Consider the following 12,784-nt stretch of genomic DNA (forward strand, 5'->3'; position numbering starts at 1 on the left):
CACTTGAAGGACTAATACAGTTTATTTCACTGGAGCCTCTTAAGGCAAACTAACTGAATTTTACAAGAACACTGTGTTCAGTTATCAGCCTGAGTGTTAGGAGGAGCTGTGAAGGCCGCTGACGGTTGTTGGTGTCGCTCCAGTTTGTTAATTATAGAATCTGGGGAAACGTGAGGGAGAAGAGGTAAGAGGGAACACTTTGTCCTCATCAGCATTCAGCAGCAACAATATAAACATCTAATACAATAATATACCCAACTGAAACCTTCTGAAACATCAGGTAAGTGTGGAAAAACAATCCTTAATTTTAAGTCTGTGGCTTTGAATTTGTATTGATATTCTGAAGCTTACTGGATGCATACTGCAGGGCATTATGGAAATGTATGGAAATCCTTAAAGCTACACAATGTCACGGTAAGCCAGGACTGTTGCACTTGATAAATCTAAAAGTGTAGTTAAAATAGGAATATTTTTTTCCTGCAGTGCAGTGTCTCTATAGTGATTGCTAAATGAGGAATGCACTCTTTGAGGTGGCTCTGCATTTATGATGAATATGTTTGTACACATATGTGCACAACCATTTGCATAATAGCTAAATGCAAAAAAGGGGGGAAAAATCTGTATTAATATGTGTGTAATTATGTAAAAGGCAAACAGAAAGAGTCCTATTTCATGCAAATTATTTCTATAGCTGGTGTAAATCACCATGGGAGAAGTGCAGAATGTATATTTTATTTTTCATTTTAATAAACTATGCATTGATTTAGAAACATTAGAATCATTAATATATATTTATTTTATTTTACAAAGAGATGTTTCTCAGCATCATGCATCTGTCGAAAAAACCTATTTAGCTAATGGTAATGTTCTCCCTTTTCTTAGATGTGATGTTATGTCACTGTAGGCCTCGGTTCCTAGTAAGCTAGAATAATATGATCGCATTACACGGCGGTGACACGTGATGTGTTAAATAACATGATGACGGCCACCCATTGCGAGATGCTGTTGAAGCAATTTGTGTCCACCACAACAATGGATTCATATTGACATTATTGACAGCATTGTTTCCGTGGTGCCAGCATGTACTTTTAACACATCACCTGCCAGCAGCATATGTGTTTAGAGGTCTGGTCATTTCACATATTTCTGTGAGATCCGGTTGGACTAGAAGGAGCTGCATCACTTTGCCCTGATAATTTTGTTTATAACCACATTAACCCTTTGAAACCTGAGCAAATGATTTCTTTTAAAATCATGGGAAGAAGACAATGAGCATGAATGAAGAAATGACTTAAAAAATTAGCAAAAAGAGAAAATTAAAAATAGAAAAAGATGTTTTAAAAAAAGAAAGAAAGTTAAAATCAGACAAACAAGAAAATAACCTGGAAAGTGTGCTTAAAAATTATAATAATTCTGTAACGTAATTTTAAGATGTAATAATAATAGTAAAGTTTTTTATAAATCATTTTCTAACTCTTTTATTATCATTATTGTTATTATTAGTATTGTTTGGTTTTTTTTCAATTTGTTGGACATTTCTTACTTTTTCCCATTTCTTTTCCCATGTTTTGAAAGAAAACGTGCCAATTTGCTCAGGGTTCAAAGGTTTAAATAGCAGCACAAGAAAAGTGATGTTGCTCTAGGTTTCAAAGGGTTAAAGTGTCTCTCATGGAATCTGACATCTGGGGCAATAACACCCTTATTGTAAACAACAAATCTATGTTGAACTTGGCAGGAGGTGAGCTAGTTAGTGTCCCAAACTAACTGCCACAGTTGGATTGAGTCACATTGTGATGCGTTCTAGTTCTCTTTGGTAAAAAGAAAAAAAAAAAAAAGAGTATTGGGCAAGATAAATTATAACGTTCTCATGACGAGTTCAAATATAATCTTGTAAATATAACCACAAAACCAACAACAAAAAACACACTGGATATTGGTATCGGCACATAATTTCACAGATGGTGCATCCCTTGTCTCTTGTGCCTGACTTCCTTGATCCTTTACACATATGATACATAATAATGTAACATAACTAAGTATAGTAAGATAACAAGCTTACGTTCAGCCTGTACTTGTACGAAGTATCCCAGTGTCAGAGCCATGGTCTGGGAGTCCAGACTGCTCAGGGTCTTGGCAGCATTGGATCCAGTGATGGGTGCTCCATTCAACTGGGCGTAGTAGGTCATCTCTGCTGGGTTCTTGGGACCAGGCAGTCGACGCATGCTCACCATCTGGAAGAGGACAAATGCAAGTGTCCAATAACTCAATCTGATAAAAGCTCTTCTAGAAAAAAACAACTTTTTTCTATCACCACACACAAATACCACTATATATTCACTGTAGAGTAATTTGTTCAAAAGAATCATAGTTTATTTTGAAGATTGAGAATATCAGCACAACATAACATCTATAGCCAGACTGAATACACAATCCTTTATCTGTCCACACCAACAGATTAAAAATCCCTGCTACATCTACAGTGGCCCAATCAAAATTCCGAATCAGCTTGGCTGCTTTGATCATAACGAACCATTTGCTGCAAGATAACTGCACTTGGGGAAGACACTCGAGGATAACTGAGTCACTTGAAATCTCAATTTCCTTTCATCATACATCAAACACTTTTTTTTTTAATTTGACGAACACATCACACAGTTTAATCAAGTCTGGTAATTTGATTTTGTCATAAAATGAAGGGATGTATGGTATTAAATGGCTGCATGATTTTTCCCCTCTCTGCAACCCGTCCCCCCCAAACCCCCCACCCCCTAAGCCAGTTCCAGTCTCCTCCATTTCTGCAGCCATAAAGCTAGTCATCTGTGGCTTCCCATAAAACCTTGAGGTTGTATAAGGCGTGAAGCCCAGCAAAAGTCAATCGCTGTCTTAATTTGCACAATATGGAACACTGGGCATGGAGTTGACACATACAGAACATGACAGACACACAAACCTTTGGACGTTTGTGCTTGTGAGAACCTGCAATTCAAGTACTTTCGATCCCAAATCTTTATTCCCCACTTCTAACTCAATCTGCTGCTAACATAGCCTAATTTTAAATGACCATACTCCCCTAGAACAGGACAAACAAATCAAATACAAATCAAATTTCTAATTATTATTAATGAATTTGCCTATTTATTTATTTATTTATTATGTTTGAGATTTGAGATTGTGTGGCAAAGTAGGGTTGGCTCTGAGAACCCTCTGACGTGACGAGACTCGGAGTGTGCTCCCACACAGCAACCTTTTTAACACAAGAAACTACTACAACCAGCTTATTGTAATAAGCGATTGCTCTGCGGAATATTTTCTCAATGGTCTGATTAATTGTTTGGTCTTTAAAATGTTGGAAAACAATGAAAAATATACATGGCAATTTCTCTCGTTCAAGTCCAACATGATGCCATTAAATTGCTGGTTTTGTTCTACAACAATCCAAAACCCACAGATATTCAGTTTATTCTCACATATGACAAAGTAAAGTAGTAAATCCTTGAAATTAAGATGCTGGAATAAGTGCTTGTTTGGCAGTTTTGCTTGAAAAGTAATTGATTAAAAAAGGCATCAGTCAACTAATCACTTCAGCAATAATTCCCACAATCAATTTTACGGGTGTTTTTCAATTTATGTTTCTGACAATCTAATTTATGAGCACTCGTCTGCAGGCAATGAAGCTTTACTCAACACACCAAGAAGGAGAGTTTACCCTAACCCTAACTGTCTTTGCTCACAAAATGGTGCTGTCCAGGGTGCTGAATGTGGAGCTGTCCTGGATGTTCACTAATGGCCCAGAGTTTGTTAGTTCAAGCTAATCATTAGCCTCACCTGATCCCAGAATTTGTCTTGGTGATGTGGTGCATAACAATACTGCAAATGTCAAGAGACAACATAAGATTTATATTTAAAAAAAAAAAAAAAATCCTCCATCCTTCCAGCATTAAGGTCCTTGTGATGGCACTGGGTGTGGGTCAGAATGCCCACCATTTTGTTCAAGACTAACAATCTTGATACATATGAGATGGATTGCCATACAATTCTATACACACATTTATGAGCTTATTTTAAGTCTCTACATATGGTGGCGCAAAATATGGTCATTCATGGTTCACTGAGGACAGATTTCTCTCCTGGCTTTTTACCTCGCACCATCATGAGGTCAGAAATTCATTCTGTCCTGAATGTGCTTATAACCAACTGTCTGCAAAGCTAATGACACTCCCATGAGTATCAGCTGTATTTTCATGCGTGTAAGCAAGCCAACACGCTAAACTAGGTTGATGCACATGGTAAACATTACACCTGCTACATCAGCATGTTAACATGTGAGCATGCTGACATGCTGGCATTAGCATTTAGCACAAATCCCTGCCGTGCATAGTGAATGTACAACCACACAGAGCTGCAAGCATGGCTGTAGACTCTGTTGCTTCTGCAAAGTCAACTTGTGGTTTGTTCTCTATGAAGCCCCAGAAAAATTTCACTAGATCCCATTCAGCTACATTGCACAAGATTAGTTTAACGGACACATGCAGGTGATAAATTGTTCACTTGATTGATAAATAGAAACCAGCGGCTTTCTGGATAGACAACATATGGTCAAATTAACCCAAACCTGAGTCCATATCATAAACTTACACCTTGCACAGGTGAAACTCTTGCATCATCTCGTGCAAACTGATTCTTTTATGAGCATAAACAATCCTGCCATCACCACTTGTTATACACTAAATGACACACAAACATCCTTTTCCCACCCACCTGCACGGTGTAGCTCCCCACAGTGGTGGCCCGCCGAGATCGCGCAATCCGAGAGCCCTGCCTGCCAGCCACCAGGAAGAGCTCAGCCAGCCGCTGCTCCATCAGGCTGGCAAAGCTCTGGTAGTTAGCCTCCAGGGAGGAGCTGTCCACATCCTGGATCACTGTGAGGACAGACAAGAGAGGACAGAGGAGGGATTAAGGGGGTATAGAGGTGTTAAGGCAGGCAAAAAGGGGCAAAAGAGGAGATGGGTGAAGGGATGGAGGATGGCAGGGGGAAGACAACGTGAGAAGGAGAGGAGACGAGGGAGGGAAGGAGAGATTGGGTGAGAGGAGGGGATATGTGAGAGGAAGAAGAGTAAGGAGATGGAAGAGGAGTTAAAATGTCTGAAGGGAATCATTTTAGGATAATGCGGAGAAGAAGGGAGGAGAGAGGGAAAGATAAACAAGAGACGGGAGATGAGTGGGACATAAGAGAGGGTGAGATGATCTCTTCCATTTAAAAGCTGTGCACCCAGACACTTCTATTACAGCTGCAGCGACACACTGTGTGTCTCCACCTCAAACACACACATATAAAAACACATATACACACAGGTGCTTGCATCAGTCTTGCTCCTGAGTGTGTCTCTTACTACAGGCTATGTGGACCGACTTCACACACACACACACACACACACACACAAGCACACTTCAGCATCATTCACACCCGGCCATGATGTGATGTGAAGTGATCTCTCCCTCTGCCCCAGTCAGGAAGCTGTGAATTATACATCAATAGATTTTCCCAGGAACAGAGCAGCTAAAGACACTCTGAACACAGAGAGTGTAAGCGGGCTGGCCAGGGAGCAAGCAGGCGAGAGGAGGGGGTGTTAAGACGGGGAGGGAGGGAGGGAAAATGAGAGAGCCAATACTATTCTGCTGAATTGCACAACAACGAGCGCCAGGGCATTTAACTAACTGCTGTTTTGTCCAATCGATGCGGCTCTTGATTACCGCTGATCACCCAGTAGCACTTTACTTGTGTGTGTGTACGTGTGTGTATGCGTGTGTGTGTGGGTGAGTGCAAAAGCAATTTACCTGTTATCACCCAATAGTTCTTGGTTGCCATCGATGTGTTGAGATTATGGTATTCCAGGGCTGAAAAGAGAAAGCCAGAGAGAGAAAGTTTCAGGTATTTGCTCTTTTAAGAGAACTCAATTTAGGACTTTTGTAACACCTCCTGAATTTTGGGAACCAGACCAGTTTATAGCGCATTTCCTAAATTGCACACATACTGTAGGGGAGAGTCGCCACAACTGTAACATATTTCACTTTTCACTCTTATTCAGAGACTGTTTTACCTACATATGTAATAACTTCAGGCAAATGAATTTAACCCTTTTTGCCTTCAGGGCTGACTTAATTCTTGGTGGCAACAAGGTGCTGGAAACATTCCTCAGAGATTTTGGTCCATATTGACATGATAGCATCACGCAGTTGCTGCAGATTTGTCAGCTGCACATCCATGATGCAAATATCCACCACATCCCAAAGGTGCTCTATTGGATTGAGATCTGGTGACTGTGGAGGCCATTGGAGTTCAGTGAACTCATTGTCATGTTCAAGAAACTAGTTCGAGATGATTTGAGCTTTGTGACATTGTGTGTTATCCTGCTGGAAGTAGCCATCAGAAGATAGGTACACTGTGGTCATAAATGGACGGACACGGTCAGCAACAATACTCAGGTAGGCTGTGGTGTTTAAACGATGCCCGGTTGGTACTAAGGGGCCCAAAGTGTGCTAAGAAAATATCCCCCACACCATTACACCACCACCACCAGCCTGAACCATTGATACAAAGCAGGATGGATCCATGCTTTCATGTTGTTTACGGCGAATTCTGACCCTACCATCTGAATGACGCAGCAGAAATTAAGACTCATCACATCAGGCAACGTTTTTCCAGTTCCAGTTTTGGTGAGCCTGTGTGAACTGTAGCCTCAGTTTCCTGTTGTTAGCAGACAGGAGTGGCACCCGGTGTGATCTTCTGCTGCTGTAGCCCATCTGCTTCAAGGTTCGACGTGTTGTTCATTCAGAGACGGTCTTGTGCAGACCTTGGTTGTAACTCCTGGTTCTTTGAGTTACTGTTGCCTTTCTATCATCTTGAACCAGTCCGGCCATTCTGCTCTGACCTCTGGCATCAACAAGGCATTTTCACCCAGAGAACTGCTGCTCACTGGATATTTTCTCTTTTTCAGACTATCCTCTGTAAACCCTAGACATGGATGTGTGTGAAAATCCCAGTAGATCTGCTAATTCAGGAAATACTCAGACCAGCCTGTCTGGCACCAACAACCATGCCATGCTCAAAGTCAATTAAATTACATTTCTTCCTCATTCTGATGCTCGGTTTGAACTTCAGCAGGTTGTCATGACCATGTCTACATGCCTAAATGCACTGAGTTGCTGCCACGTGATTGGCTGTTTAGCTATTTGCATTGACAAGCAGTTAAACAGGTGTACCTAATAAAGTGGTTGGTGAGTGTACATATGTAATGTGGCGGATCCATTTCCTTCTTTGCTCGCAAATACATTGATTACACCTACATAGTTAGCAAATTTGATTGATGGAAGTTGCAGAAATACTGTACAACTCTAACCTAAATCAGAAAAGAATTGAATAACATCTGACTGACCACAGAGCACATGGTTTTTGGGGAGGCCTGTGTGTAACTGCACACTGACCCCTGGAGGGTCAACCAAGCAACACCCCAAATCTCTAAGCCTTACGGTCTATGCCACAGCCACATAGTCCATTTATATTTGCAAGTTTTATTGACAACCTGCCGGAATATATAGTTTTACATACATATTATTATAAATATACACGTGTAATTAAGATGTGTTCACAAATCTGGGCAAAATGTAACACCTGTTATGAATGAGCTGCTGGATGCAGAGTAGATGGATCCTGTTGATATTTCACAGGGATGTTTAGCGCTGGCCACATACTTACATGATGATCTCATGCTGACATAATGTAGCAAGAGAAAAACGTATGTGTTACAATTGTGCCACTACAGTTAAGGCAACTACCTCCTACTTCCTTTTCACCTTTTTAAAACAATTTTCTAAAAAAAAAAAAAAAAAATAGATGGATCATTTTATCTTGTTTTTAACAAGATGTGACAAACCAAAGAAACCAAGCGGCAACCTCCTGGGCTGGTATGTTAAGACAATGAGAAGCCAAAGTGCCACAAATTGCAGTTCCTCGAATGGTCACTTGAGGCTGGCTCCAAAACAGAGTCAATTCCCACAGACCCTCATGTTAAAATGTCCAACTTTACAGCAGAAGTTAACATGTTACCAGCCTGGTACAAAAAACTGTTTTGATCTTTATAGCTAATTTTATCATTCATGACAACTGTACCGGGGGTGAATTTTATATAACTCTTTACATTTTATTAAGGCTTAAAGTTATACATAATGAAGGACGTGGCCCCTTTGTGACAGATGGGTTCTGCCTGTTGACAAGTTGCTACCACGGCGACAATGTTGAAGCCAAAGTTTAAGGCTTTAGCAGTCTGAATGAGACAAACAGAAATGTTTCTGTTTATTTATTTATTTATTTATTTATTTATTAGCATATTGGAAATTTCCATGGCGTAACCATGCCGCAATCCTAGGGCATGGCCATATCTGTTGCTGTTTCAGTGTGTTTGCTGTTCATGAAAGTTAACTGTAACATTTTGTTTGCCTAAAAAAGTTTGGTTGTACTAAAAGAGAACGTTCAGTTTTTTAAGCACTGTACGTTTAAATTTAATATTTTTAAGGCAGTTTTGGCTCATGAAAATAAGCAATAGTATTAGTATTATCACAGTTAACCATGGCTATAAATGAATAGCTAAGTTAGCACTTAACACTCAGTGTTCTCCCTCTCTTGTCCAAATATAGTCACTTCTGGCTCCAAAAAACAAGATGGCGATGGTCAAAATGCCAAACTTAAGGCTTCATAATAGAGTCCACAAACCAATCAGTGATGTCAAAGTGGCTACATCTATTATTTTAAACAGTCTATGGTGCAAACATGCCTTAAAATGTCGGACTGTTGGGTAATATCACCTAATACTCTCCTCAGGTATTCTCTGTTTTGTTGAGGCACATAATGTGACAGCTCCAAGTTAGACAAGAAATTCCCGATATGCTAAAAAAAAAAAAAAAAAAAAAATAGGAACATTTCTGTTTGTCTCATTCAGACTGCTAAAGCCTCACATGGGCTTCAGCTGAACTTGGAGATGCCTATTTGCACAAAAAAATAAGATTTTATTTGATAGCATCAACATGAAAATCAGAAAGTAAACCTAAATAATGTGTTAAATGTCTTTAATTGGGGTGTTAATACTCCTGAGTCAAGTTTAGGAAATCTTTTTTATTCATGTATTTATTTCATATATACTTATTATTTATTATGAGTTGTTTAAAAGTTTTTTAAGAGATCCATGGAAGCCATTTAAATATGACAGCAGGATTTTTGTGTGCCGTAGCAGCAGATCTGCAGAGGAGGAGATAAAATACGATTAAACACTTCTTGTCAGGTTTCATTATAACCTTTCTTACCACTCACTCTCTGCTTCCTCTCTCCATCTACACCAGCTATCACCCTGTCTTTCTGCCTGCGTGCTTTGTTCTCTACCTGTTTACCTGTCAGCCTATTCATTTCCTAAAACGCCTGTTCCTTTCCATCCAGCCGACTGTCTCCTTCCGTTTTTATCTACCCATCATCACCCCCTCAGTCCGTCAGCCTCTTTCTGTGTCCTACTCATCCTTCAACCTCCCTCCTTATTTCCCATCTGCCTGGTTCACCATCTGTCTCCACCTAACTCCTCCGAGCTGGCTGTCTGCCGAGAGTTGTGTTTAGCTCAAGTCAATGGCGCTGCAGCAGCGCTACTTGTTAATACCAGCGAGTGTTTCTGTTGAGCACGCTCACTGTCTGCCTGTCTGCTGCCACCTTCCTGATGCTTCTGTACGTGAGCACATTTACATCCACTCTGAGCTCTTCCTCAACAACACGCTCACATAAACACTTAAGACAAACAGCACTGAAGTGTTACGGTTCAGACACATTCAGTGCTCTTTAGAGAATCAGCTCAGCGGGCCGACAAATCCAGCACATTCATGTCATTAACGCTGCAGTGTGAGGGAAAAAACAGAAAAAGCTCCTGCTCCAATCTATTGATAAGCAAATGTAAAATAAGAGGTTTAAAGGAAGAGGCTGGAGTTACTCTATATTTGTCTTACTGTCAACAAATCCCTTGAGAAGACCAACAATTAATTGTGGCTCTCCAAATATGACTTCCAGTCTGTCTGTGACACTCAGCCCAAAGCTCAGTCATTCTTAGGGAAGATGTCATTCTTAAAAAATGTGTTACACAAAAACATACTCCAAAGCCTCAAAAACTGCTATGTTTTAGCAAATGTTCAAGGACTATTTCTGACTGCAAAGTAATACACAATTGGTGCTCTGGTGAGTATTTACAGTGCAAGACGGTGTATGTGGGAAGTAAACTACAGTGTGTGGCTCACAATGTGGCTCATTGATGTGTTTTTGGCTGCGGCTGCTTTGGCACACAGGCAGTGACTGAATCAAATAAATGTTGTTTTAATCATTTTATTTTAATCATTTTGTCTCTTTCATTCATCAACGTGAGGAAAAATATAGAATATTGCCAGCTCTATTCTTCAAAGTAAAACAAACAGCAGTTTTATGAAAATACATGGTCTTTTATTCTCTCCATCACTGACTCAAGCTACTGTATATCCAACATGTAAGAACCACACATTTGCATTCCCTAACAACCAGCTGAGTAGTTCTGCCCATAAAAAATCCATGTTTTGATCATCTCAGCAGCAGCTTTTTGGAATTAACAGAAGACAAGCTGGGTCTTCAGTATGACCACAGCACAGACAGAGACTCAAATGACATCATATGCTTAATTTGTGACTCATACCATATTAATACAATAACAACTTAACATCAAAGAATCTTGCAAACTGCTGAGTATAATCAAACATCCGTCATATGTGCACTGCAAACAAATGACCAAAAAAAGAAAAATGTAATGTAATGTAATGTGTAGGAATTGGCAGCATGGTAGTGCAACAGTTAGCATTGTCGCCTCACAACAAGAGGGTTCCTGGTTCAAACCTAGGGTGGTCTCCTCGTGTCAGTGTGGGTTTTCTCAGGGTACTCCAGCTTCCTCCCACAGTCCAAAGTCATGCAGGTTAATTAGTGACTCCAAATTGGTGGTAGGTGCGAATGTGAGTGTTGTCTGTCTCTATATATCAGCCCTGCGATAGTTGGGTGACCTGTCCAGGATGTACCCCACCTCTCGCCCAGTGTCAGTTAGGAAATGCTCCAGCCCCCCTGCGACCCTCAACAGGCAATTAATCTTATCCAAGATAAAGGTTCTTCATAAGCAAAGCTCATGATGTAATGTTATGTTAAAGGTATACTATGCAGGATGGTCAGTTAGCCTTTGTTAACACACTCGCAGGCGAAAGTAAAAGCCAACCCCACTCTCATTCTAAAAAAAAAGGACATCATGACTGTCTTTAATCTGCCTTCACTGCAGTGTATAAATTTGCTCTACTGTTGGAAGGGGAGCGCGAAAGAGGGCCGCACATTTCTGATATTGACCAAAGAAGAAATTGTGAGTGAGTCTCCAGTTAAATTGTTACATGCTGTAGACACGGAGGCAGATGCCACATAGACTCCCTTACATGTAAGCAGATAGTGCAGGTCGATATCCAGGCGGCTTTGATCACATGAGAATTGATCATACATTGATGCTCTCAGTATAAACCACAGCCAGTGCGTCTGCACCAATACATGTCTAGACTATTCACTATTGTGACTCATGTATCTGTGAATATTTACAGCCATTTTTCAACCCACAATTAATCTAATCAATCTGTAAACATTCTGTAATAATTTGTCTGCTTCAGGATGAGTAAAAGATGCTTCTTATTTAAGGGAACAGACAGGGTTTTCGTGGTGATGCCAAGTGGGCTTGGATGTGCCCATGTGAAGTGTGATGTTTTAGCCCTTTGGGTGTTGAGAGTTTGCACAAATAGATACTAATCTAATCTCACCAGGCTAAAATTAGCTCATTCAGGGGACATGGACAACAGATTGCCGATGGCATGATTCAGATGATAGGAGCTGTACAGCTGTTTGCCCTTTTTAAAATCTCACAGATGGCATTAGAGGCTGGAGCGGAATACAAACTGAGCTCAAGAGGCTCATCTACGGGGTCCATGGCCGTTCATAATGTCTTTTAATAGTTGCAGTTAAATAAAACAAATGTCTGTGTGTACTGCTGCAGTGATTAACATTTACTGTAATTAATGTCTATTATCATGTGCCTTTTTAAGATGACTAATGTTTGAGAGACAAATTGAATGATTGCACATTGGAACAAAACACAAAATGACTCTTACTGGACCTGATCTGGCCTATGCCTGCAGTAGTTATACTCCAACCAGCCAACATTTTGCCAATAAAAAGTATCCAGGAATACCTTGCTTCCTTCTAAAAACTGAATCATAAATATACACCTGAAGTGCATTACCAAATATTTTTGTCTAATGCTGCCCTCATTACAACATTTTTTATTATAATATATGGGAAATTGTTGTTAATGAATGTATATGCAAAGTAATTACTGTCAACCTTTTGTAGAAGTTTCTTGATCACCATAGCATAAAGTTTTATGGTTATAAGTCAACTCAAAGCACACGAGTTAGGTTAAAGAAAGATTGAAACCGTTATATTTCCCTGACCTTAAATCAGAACTTATCAGTTACTTTTGTAAACTTGGAGGCAGCAATTGACAACAAACTGCACATCAATTACATCAACATATTATCGCCTATTATGTGGATATGGTGACTCTCTTATGGTGACTCTCTTACTGCAAACATGTTTCATATGAGTTCATGACGATGCATGACCCCTCACACATGATAGTCATTTGGGCCACTGTTG

At 40.1% G+C, this 12,784-nt stretch overlaps 1 pseudogene; it reads right to left on the bottom strand.

The window, feature by feature from the left end:
- LOC125897556 (UPF0606 protein KIAA1549L-like) overlaps positions 1 to 12,784 on the bottom strand; it is a 40,003-nt pseudogene that overhangs the window by 6,583 nt on the left and 20,636 nt on the right.

Source organism: Epinephelus fuscoguttatus, linkage group LG11, assembly GCF_011397635.1.
Source record: "Epinephelus fuscoguttatus linkage group LG11, E.fuscoguttatus.final_Chr_v1".
Taxonomy (NCBI): Eukaryota; Metazoa; Chordata; class Actinopteri; order Perciformes; family Serranidae; genus Epinephelus; species Epinephelus fuscoguttatus.